General features: G+C 49.7%; 1 protein-coding gene across 1 annotated transcript in view; it reads left to right on the forward strand.

The window, feature by feature from the left end:
- Positions 1-10,000, forward strand: part of cdh4 (cadherin 4, type 1, R-cadherin (retinal)) — a 172,626-nt gene that overhangs the window by 48,222 nt on the left and 114,404 nt on the right. The gene's annotated exons all lie outside the window — the stretch shown is intronic.

Below are 10,000 nucleotides of genomic sequence, written 5' to 3' on the forward strand. Positions count from 1 at the left end.
TTCCCTTCAGTCTCGGGCCATGATGGTCAGAGAGGCAGTGCTAAGCACTGGCTGCATTGTTGGCGTCTGTGTGTGTCATGTGACCGCCAGATAGGAGGCCAAGGGCAGGATGTATTTAATCATCGCTTATTTCCTCCGTTGGATTATGCTGGACTAGAAGTCAGGTCTGTTTGCATTCACAGGCAACGTCCATTCTGTCTGTCTCACTCTCTAATGGCTCCTAAAGGTCACTGTCTTTCTCAGATGCACGCAAACACACAAACACACACACACCCCGTCACCTCACTTACATATATCACACTGGACACAGTTTATAGGGTACCAGAAATTGTCATGCATTCACTGGAAATGCTTTTAAAATCCCAGCAGTTTTTGCAGAAGAAAGCGGAAATGGCCGTGCGTTAGCAAGAGGTCGCCTTCGGTTATGGTTTCCCTTTTTACCCACCAGTGCAGGTGTTTCACTCGTTCCCACTCATTGCCGTCTCAGTGCCAGGATCAAAGGAAAATGTATGCTTGGTTTTTAAAAAAAAGATATTTGGATGCAGAGCAGGTCTTCCCGGCTTTGTGGAAACATTGGCGTAGTCTTTGTAGAACTATATTTATTACAAGGTTAATAATCAGAAAAGTCTCGTCATTGAAATGCCTTTGAGAGCTTTCAGTAAATGTTTGCGGTGGTGTCGCGGCTCCACTCTTCACATTCCACCTTATGAGATTTTTCCACATGCCAGTGTGAATTAACAGTCTGTTAAACGGAAGCGCCCGTCCAGTTTGGTTAGGCACACCTGTCCTACAGGTGCTGCCTGGCGAGACACACTGTTGGTCAGCTGGCGCCCCCTACAGTCCTCGAGACCACTGCCGAGGTGACCACTCTACTGGCGATACTGGCATGGCACGGCCTGTTGAGTTGGTGCAAAGCACTGAACTACTAGCAAACATTCAGCCAACGGCACTTCTGAGGTCAGACACCCCCGACAGAGAGATGGAGGGAGCCACGGTTTGTGCCTGGCAGCTGATTGGCTGTATACCGTCCACCTACAAGGCATAAACGCCTACGACGTTTGTAACGACGCGGTTAGCGAGTGGATATTTACTACAGCAGTTGTCTATTATTGCAGATTCCCCCGCCAGGCTGCTTGGTTTCACATAGACTAGCACACGCGGCGGCTAGCGTAACGTTCGGCTCGACGCGTGGGCCTGCGAAACATCTGGATTTACTGTGGTGTGTGGAAAGATTCTTACTGTTTGTGCAAACCAGGCACGAAGGAAATATCTGCTTAATTACAAATGCGCGCGCACACAGAACGAAAGCGAGACGCTTCTGCCTTATGTCAGATGGTCTGCTGGGGAAATTGGCTTACTTGCACTTGAATTATTCAAAAACAGAACTTTTGAACCAAGACATATTGGCCTGTAAATATATGGAAACATTTTACTGAATTAGAAAAATACGTGACTCTTAAGATGTGCAAACGTTTCATTAGTAATTTCATAAGTCCGAAGTTATAGGGCTGAAACAAAATTTAGTTTAGATATTAATGAAGTGATAAGTCAGCGACGTTGACCTTCTACCTACATATAACAATATTCATTAAAAGGACTGACTTCTACTGGCCGCATAGGTGTATTGTACACACTGCCTCCTACTGGCCGCATAGGTGTACTGTACACACTGCCTCCTACTGGCCGCATAGGTGTACTGTACACACTGCCTCCTACTGGCCGCATAGGTGTACTGTACACACTGCCTCCTACTGGCCGCATAGGTGTACTGTACACACTGCCTCCTACTGGCCGCGTACGGGTACTGTACACATGCAGTGTCTAGTGACTTCAGCCATTTCTCTTATTTAGGACAGGTTACCAATCACATCTAAAATGTTCATGTTGTGCTGGATTCCTGCTTAGTATATGTACATCTACACAAACACGTAAACAAAATGTTGCCATTACATTGTATGGCAAAACAAAACAGCAAAAAGATGGCGTATTACTGTAACAAAATCTCCATTCTCTGTGTGTGAGCATATACGCATGTGTTTGTTTGTATGTATGTATGTATGTGTGTGTGTGTGTGTGTGTGTGTGTTTGAGTGTGGCGTAGTCCAGTGGAAAGCTTTTAGATCCATGTGCTGTGGTTCTCACAGATAACGACGAAGTGTTCATTTTGGCCGTGAGGAACGGCAGGACGGCCCCTTCAAAGAGCTCCGCGCTAAAGCGCCTCCACCGACAGCTTGCCTGTCTCCCCAGAGCGTCTTAGCAAACGCTTTCCAAACTAGCGCTCCGATACTAGCGGTGGAGTGAGAGTGTTTGTTTTTTTGTTTTTTTTTACGTGCTTGGAACCCGAGCGCCCGGGGACTGCAGCGAGCGTTGTCAGGCCGAAGGAGGAATGAATCTTAGGTCACGCTGGAATAAACCACAGGACTTCTCTCCTCCAAGGAAAACGGGTGCAATCGCCGCAAATGCGCTGAAGCTCCGTTTTTCGGTGGAGGCATGTGCTGTCCCCCGGACCCTGTAGCGTCTTTTCGTTCATAACGAAGAGGAAAATTGGCTTAGTGGAGGTGGGGGGTGTTTTCTGGATCTGAAGATACTGTTTCCCGAGACAGCCGCGATGCTTACGTTGTTGTGCGTTACTTTCGACCTTTTATCCAGTTCACTTCAGGGTGGTGAAAGCGTTACGCCCGATCGAGAAGTCACGGAGAAGTCGGACTAAACACTCGAGCTGAGCTTGCGGGGAGCTCGGCAGTTAGCCATCCTCCGTGCCTCCTAGTGAGCATTGAAAACTCTTTTTTTTTTTTTTCTCTCTTCACTATTCATGGTCTGCGTTTTCTTGTTTTCTTGACCTGTGACATCCTCACCACACACACACACACACACACACACACACACACACACACACACACACACACACACACGCACAACGCTGAGGGAGACGAGAGTTGTCACAGTTCTAGATGGCACAGCTTGTTCTGAGATGTGAACACCTTCTCACTCTCCATTGCTCCACCTCCAATTATCCCCCTGGAGTCGCTGATTAAACGCCCCTAAGTGCGGCTCTCCGCAGCACCGCCGGACCCCCGCCACGTAGGAAATTCCCACTTTTTCTCCTGCTCTGTTTACTGCTACCCAGAGGTCATCACGTTGAATCACTCCACTTTCACAGATCGGCCTGTACGCGTGAACGCAGCGGTGGGCGAGCGGTTGTTCTCGGGCGGTCCAGCCAGTGAGGTGGTAGCTGGCATGGAGGGGACTTCCCCTCACTCTCCCCTGTGTGAAATACCCACAGGCCAGACTGGCATTTAATTTTGGGTCGTTAGGGTCCAGAGGGAGCGGCAACTCTGCCCAGAACCAGCCGGAACCAGCCGAGCGTCTGGTCGGGCTTTTGGGTTTTTTTTCTCACCTCTCACCTCTCAGCAGCCTGATTCGGGGTGACGTGTTCCGTGCGTCTGTGCCTGTCTGCGCATGGAGCTGAGGACACCCCTCTGAAAGGGAGACGTCCTGGTTTGTAGCCGAGGGAGAAGCCCCGCTCTGGAGGAGGAGAGCGAGAGAGAGAAATTTGGAGAGTACGGGGGCAGAGCAAGAGGGTTTTCAGAGGGTGGGAGCGCTTCAGAACGCTCTCTCTCACCCTTTCGTTCTACTGCTCTTTCCTTCTCTCTGTCCTTCCACCAATCTCTCTTGGTCTTCCCATCCAGCTCATTCTATCCTGTTCATTAAATTCTGGTGCAGGTTTCTCCCAGCCGACTGGTGTAGGAGCCGGTGAAGGAGGCACTAAATGGTTGGAGAGAAACCTCCACCTCCTCCATCCGAGTCAGAGTTAGAGCAGCACTTTGTTGGACATAAGAGGATACGACAACACCCACTCACACCGAGTTCTTGTTAATCGGTTGTTGGGTTGTTTTTTTGTGTGTGTGTGTGTGTGTGTGTGTGTGTGTATATGTGTGTGGGCGTGGGAGTTTTTACGCTGAAGTCTCTATCAGAGCCTTTGACGTGCTTTTCCGAGCACAATTCAGCATGATGCCCGGTATCGGTGTCGCAGCCGCATAGTCCTGATGTTCCGCTTGCAGTCCGAGAGCAGACAGACCACTCGGCATCCTCCGCCATCTGAGAGAGAGTGCCCAAGGGCTCCGGGGCCACAGCCAGGCTCGTCTTTGGTCCTTCGCAAGCCTCGGCGTGAGGCATGCCTCCTCCCCCAGAGAGCTGCTACGGCTGAACGCCGGAAATGAGAAGAGCCCAAAGTGGGTCTTCAGGGGGGCCGTTAGCTGGGCGCTGCTGGGGTCAAGCAGAGCGGACAGAAGCAGCGGGGTGGACATTGTCAGCTCTCTCTCCTCCACGGAGAACGATCCATGCCAGTTAAGTTGGAATGGGCCCCGGGGGCCCTCACTGACCATATTGAGATATGGAATATAAACTCCAGTGGGATTGATAATGTCTCAGAGCTGGCAGGCAGTAAATAGACTCCAGGTGAATGTGAATTGGTAATGTTCTCTCTCAAACTGTCTCTCTCTTCCTCTCTCAATCTCTCGCTCTTATTCTCTCTGTCTTTATCTTCTTTCTCGCTCTGTCCCCCCCCCTCTGTCTAACACATGCACTTTCCTCTCTTTCTCACACATACACTCTCCCCCTCCCTCCCTCCCTCCCTCTCTCTCTCTCTCCCTCTCTCTCTCTCGGCGTGAGAGTAGGGAGCTTGAGTGGTGTCCTCCTCCTCCTCCCCTGTAATGCGGCGATGCTGGACTCTGTCCTGACCCGGGCCGATCTGATGACACAGTGCTTTCCTTTGGCTACAAGGTGCTGTCAGTCATACTCCACATGCCGCTTTATCGTGCGTGCACGTGTGTGTTTCACTCCTCCGGTTCCTTGTCTCCACCATTCAGGGATCAGCTGCTTAGTCCTCTCTATTTTTTTCTCTTACATTATGCATGTGTGTATTTTTAAAAGCAGCTGTCTGCTCTTTCCTATATGTGAGTGAGTTCCATGTCTTACCAGCAGCGCAAAGAATGTCTGTGTAAACAAGTGAACCAAACAATGTTTTTTAATGCAAATAAATATCAAAGTGTACACAAAACATAGCATTAGTATGAATACTGTTAAATGTTGCAATGCGGAATTTATTAGCACTTTTTCTCCGCCACCCTTGCAAACCCACATCTGTGGATCCATGTGTGTGTGTGTGTGTGTGTGTGTGTGTGTGTGTGTGTGTGTGTGTGTGTGTGTGTGTGTGCGTGTGTGTGTGTGTATACGTTGTGAGTGGATGTCGTGTTTACCTCTTTCCCCCGAGCTCCGTCACTCCTCACGCGCTCGCCAAGCCGCGATGGACCAGCTGAAGCCTGGAAGCGCGTCTCTCTTTTTTTTTAATCTCTTCCTCTCATCCCCTCATCCCTCCATTCCTGAGCAGCGGCGGGGCCTGCACTTTCAAAACACACCCCATGTGCCCGTGTCAGGACCGCCTAACCGCTATAGAGCGCGCTTACTGATGCTCACTGCAGGCGTTAAACCCGGAGAGCGCGCGCGTGGGAGGCAGAGGGGGAGGCCGTTCTGCTACCGCCGCTTGTCGATAATTACTCGTTTTGAAGCAATTTGTAAATGCATGAACGTGTCTTTGTGAACACAAACGCTCCGAATGTTCGCTTTCTATCATTTTTAAAGAAGCCGCGATGTAGATTTAAGATTTAAGACCGTGTGGGAGTAATAAGAGTCCGGAAGCAGCTTTAGTCTTTGTGCGGAAAACCCGCCGATTGGTCAGCGGCCACGGGAGAGGCTACAGCCTGCCGTCGGGTCGTAGTCACAGCCAGAACCGGGGCTGGTTCTGACATCACGGGGCGGTCTGAAAGCCGACGCCCGCTCGCTGTGAGCGGATGCGCCGCCGGATAACGGAATCACGGGCACCGTAGCCACAGCGGGAGCCGGGCTACGCTGGGCAATCCTACTGATCGGTGTCGCTCGGTGTCGTTATCCGGCGAATGGGACCCTCCATTATCCCAGCGTTCACGATAAAAAATGAAGCACTATAAGGTCAGCGCGCTAGTTTGTTGGCCCTCAGCGTTAATGTTAATGAGCAGGACGGACACATTAATTCAGGCGTGTGTGGGCACAGCGGTCTTAGGCTGCAGAAAAATGTGCTTACTTTAATACTAACGCTGGGCCCCAGATGGCGAAATGTCCACGGCGTCTGCACACGCAGGTGCTGTTACCCCACCGCTCAGCGTTCTCACGGTGGCGGTCCGCTCCTTTTTCTGCTGGGTGGGTTTCCATAAATGCAGAGGCGAAGGAATGTTTGTAATGCGGAAGTATTTTTGTAAGGGTAATGTTCCCATGACAACCAGGTGTTGCAGCGTCTGATGCAATACCTGTATTGCTGGTCAATTTCAAAGCCCCAATTAAGAAATTGCAACATTTTGAAAGACTGAAAGTTTTTTTTCAACTTCGAGCCACGACCCCGGAAGCTACATGACTTTTTCCCCCACTAAGGTTAGACAGCAGCAGGGAGTCAGTCACGGGTGCTCATGGATGCCGAGGAACGTGGCGAACTTCACTGCACAGAGCATGTCAACAGGAGAATCCCGCAGTCCTGCAGTCTTGCCACAGCTCAAGAGACTGTGCCATTGCCACTGCTCATTTATCTTGCGATTGAGGCACATCAAACACGGAGGGTCTTTTCAGTGCGAGTACCCGATCATTACATAAGATGCATCCTCCTGTATAAGATACACCTGTGGTACAATATGTTGTGGATGTACGCCAAAATATCAATTGAATATATTGTAATATATTTTCAGGGCCAGCTTTTAGATCTCCTCCATCCTTAAAATAAAAGCCGTTATTTTTTCTGTGTGCTGACGCAATTGCATTTTTGTTTTGGCATTTTTGCGGACACCTTCTACTCTGTTCTTCTCTGGCAGCGGGGGTGTGTTAGTGCTAACTACGCCCAGCATGAAGGCTCCTTCATTATGGTCTTCTTCTCAGTGGGGTTCCTTGTCCAGTCCTGCAGACATGCAGGGATTACTAGGGTGTTTTACCACCCGGGCTCTTCGGAGTAGTGTGAGAGGCCAGCTCAGTTGGCCTCACGCTGGTCCTGGCCCGGTCCCGGCCCTGGTCCCGCCCTGTTCTCGGCCTGGTCCTGGCCGGCTGGCTGCTTCGTGAGTGGGTGTGAAGGCCCAGCTGGGAGAAATCACAGAATCAGCGTCTGATTGTCCCTCTGATGGAGGCCATTTGGACTCCAGCTCTGCGGCAGGAAATTGAATTACCTTTGCAATCTGTTTGCGCATGGTGCTGTGCATGTGCATGTGTGTGTGCGTGTGTGTATGTGTGTGTGCGTGTGTGAGAACAGGGTGGGGCAGCGGCCTGGTGTGTTTCTGTTGAAATGATGGAGATAGTGACTCCCCTTTCTCACTGTTCTCTGTGTGTGTGTGTGTGTGTGTGTGTGTGTGTGTGTGTGTGAGAGAGAGAGAGAGAGAGAGAGTGAGTTTGTGTGTTTGCTGAAATTGATATGATTGTGCTCTCCTGTTCCCCCTGCCTACAGTGTGAAATCCTTCCTGTCCGCTTCACGCTGCTGTGTGGTTGGGTGTAACCATGTTAAGCCTATAGGATATTAGCTCTGTCACACCCTGTTACAAGTCCCTGACAGGGTTCTCACGATGGTGGAGAGATGAACCGCTGTCAGAGGAACCCGACACCTGCGCTCCCAGCCCACGGAGCCTGACAGCAGACCGTTCCCAAGCCCATGCACCCCACAAACATTACAGTCGTCACACGGAACGAATCAGGAACTGTGTTAGCCCGGGGTCAGAGGTTACGAATCACTTCTGGTCCTGCTGTGAAGTTATGGCTTCATTGAGGTGCCGGTACTGTGGCAGGGTGGTAAACTCGGGTCAGCCATCATTAGCGTCGTATGAGCGCTGCGCAGTGGGGTAACGAACGACCCGTGCATCCACGGCAGATGTGAAGATACACGACTGTAAGATATAAGATTATAGGTTTGAAACTGACAATTGAAAGCAAGTACTTTTAAGCATGAAATAGGCAACATGGTGGGGAGGGGTCCACCCCCCCCCCCCACACACACACACACCACCTCTGTCGTTGCCGTGACAGCGTAGTCCTTCAGAAGAACGCTTTCACTTATTAAAGTCGGTAATATTTTGTTTTGTTTTGTCTAACTCGCTTGTTGTAATGAACTGAACATTCCGCTTTCCATTACAAAGCCCGTGATGGTTTTTTAAATCAGGCTACTAATTAGTCATCACAAGATGAATTCCTTCCTGTTACTCGAGTGGGAGAAATGGGAGATGGTGTGGATTTGCTCTCTTCCTGCTCTGCTCTCCTTCTTGATCCATTGTTGGGGTTTTTTTTTACGATATAAATAATGGATATGTTTTATTACGTTGTTTTATTTTTGTTTTACCTTCGTCAGCCTGGTTGTAGTGGCGTGTTGATATTTCTACTACACACATATGTAGATTATGAATTATTCAGAGTGCATATGTGCTGTATTGTTATTGTTTGTAGACTGCTACTTTAAGTCATAAACCGTCCTCCCACCTGTGTGTTATAGTGTAATTAGAATTAATTATACCGTATGCCATTAAGCGGAATAATATTCACACAGGAGCTCAAATTAATCAGAAACAGCTTGTCTGTAAATGTAAAACCGTTTCCATGGCGCCATCAGCGGACTCGTAATCGGCGAGCAGAAGTCACGCCGCATGAGTTACGAAGGAGAGGAGTGCGCAGAACCCCGAGCGACGTTTCCCATCTCCGAGGGAACATAAAGAGAACCTCTTATGTCTCTTCCTGGGCTCCTATATGCACTGGCATGTACGGACAGTGTGTGTGTGTATGTGTGTGTGTGAGGCTCATATATATGTGCACTCAGAGCTCACTTTCCCCAGGCTGTCTTGTGCTGGTGGATGGGTTTCACCATGGTAACATCAGGTTTTTTTTTATTTTTTATTTTTTTATCTGTAGCGACGTTTGTCTGCTCAGAAAAGTCATATGTAGTCTATGATTCATGCTGCTTTGCGCTTTCAGAAAATTATGCGTATAATAATGCGATTTCTAATAAATAACTATGCTCTCTGGATTTGGTGTCCTTTAGTATAATTATATAGTGGAGCTACCAGAACACATTTGTTACTTGAACACATCTGATGTTGGAAAGTATTTGTCCATGTTGGCCAGGTTGCATGCTGGGAGAAGAACCAGAAGTGTTCATCCGCTGGTAACCACGGCAGGGTTGAAAGGTGTGAGAAGGGAGAACCAGACAGACGGGGTTACAGAACTCCAGGGGCCAACAGAGCAGCAGTGGTGATGTCTCACCTGCTGAGGACACGGGGCTTTGGCATTTATTATACAAAGACAGTCAGGGTTGCTTAGGGGGTGCAGAGTAGCCCGTGGGTTTGTGTTCCTGTTATTTGTTGTGCATGTCCATGTAAGTGTGCACACATGTAAGAGAACCTGGATTCTCATTTGTGACTTTGTACGTAAGCGCCACCGCGGCCCTGTTTGCGTTGAAAAGCTGGGTAATGAGACATTGACTTTGTGAAGGAGGGACTCATCCATGGAGGAACCTCAGATGAGCAGAATTTCTTAAAAACCCAGTACAGAGCCTCCAGCGCAAACACGGGAAACGAAGTGTGTGGAAAAAACATGACAAACATGTTTATTAAGAAAGGGGGTGTTACTGCTGGGGTAGGTGTCGGGGGTGTTACTGCTGGGGTAGGTGTCGGGGGTGTTACTGCTGGGGTAGGTGTCGGGGGAGTTACTGCTGGGGTAGGTGTCGGGGGTGTTACTGCTGGGGTAGGTGTCGGGGGTGTTACTGCTGGGGTAGGTGTCGGGGGAGTTACTGCTGGGGTAGGTGTCGGGGGAGTTACTGCTGGGGTAGGTGTCGGGGGTGTTACTGCTGGGGTAGGTGTCGGGGGTGTTACTGCTGGGGTAGGTGTCGGGGGTGTTACTGGTAAGAACTGGAGCCGAACTACAGAAGCCCCTCCACCTCCTGTGTGGATCCTGCT

This window comes from Electrophorus electricus, chromosome 20 (assembly GCF_013358815.1).
Source record: "Electrophorus electricus isolate fEleEle1 chromosome 20, fEleEle1.pri, whole genome shotgun sequence".
Taxonomy (NCBI): Eukaryota; Metazoa; Chordata; class Actinopteri; order Gymnotiformes; family Gymnotidae; genus Electrophorus; species Electrophorus electricus.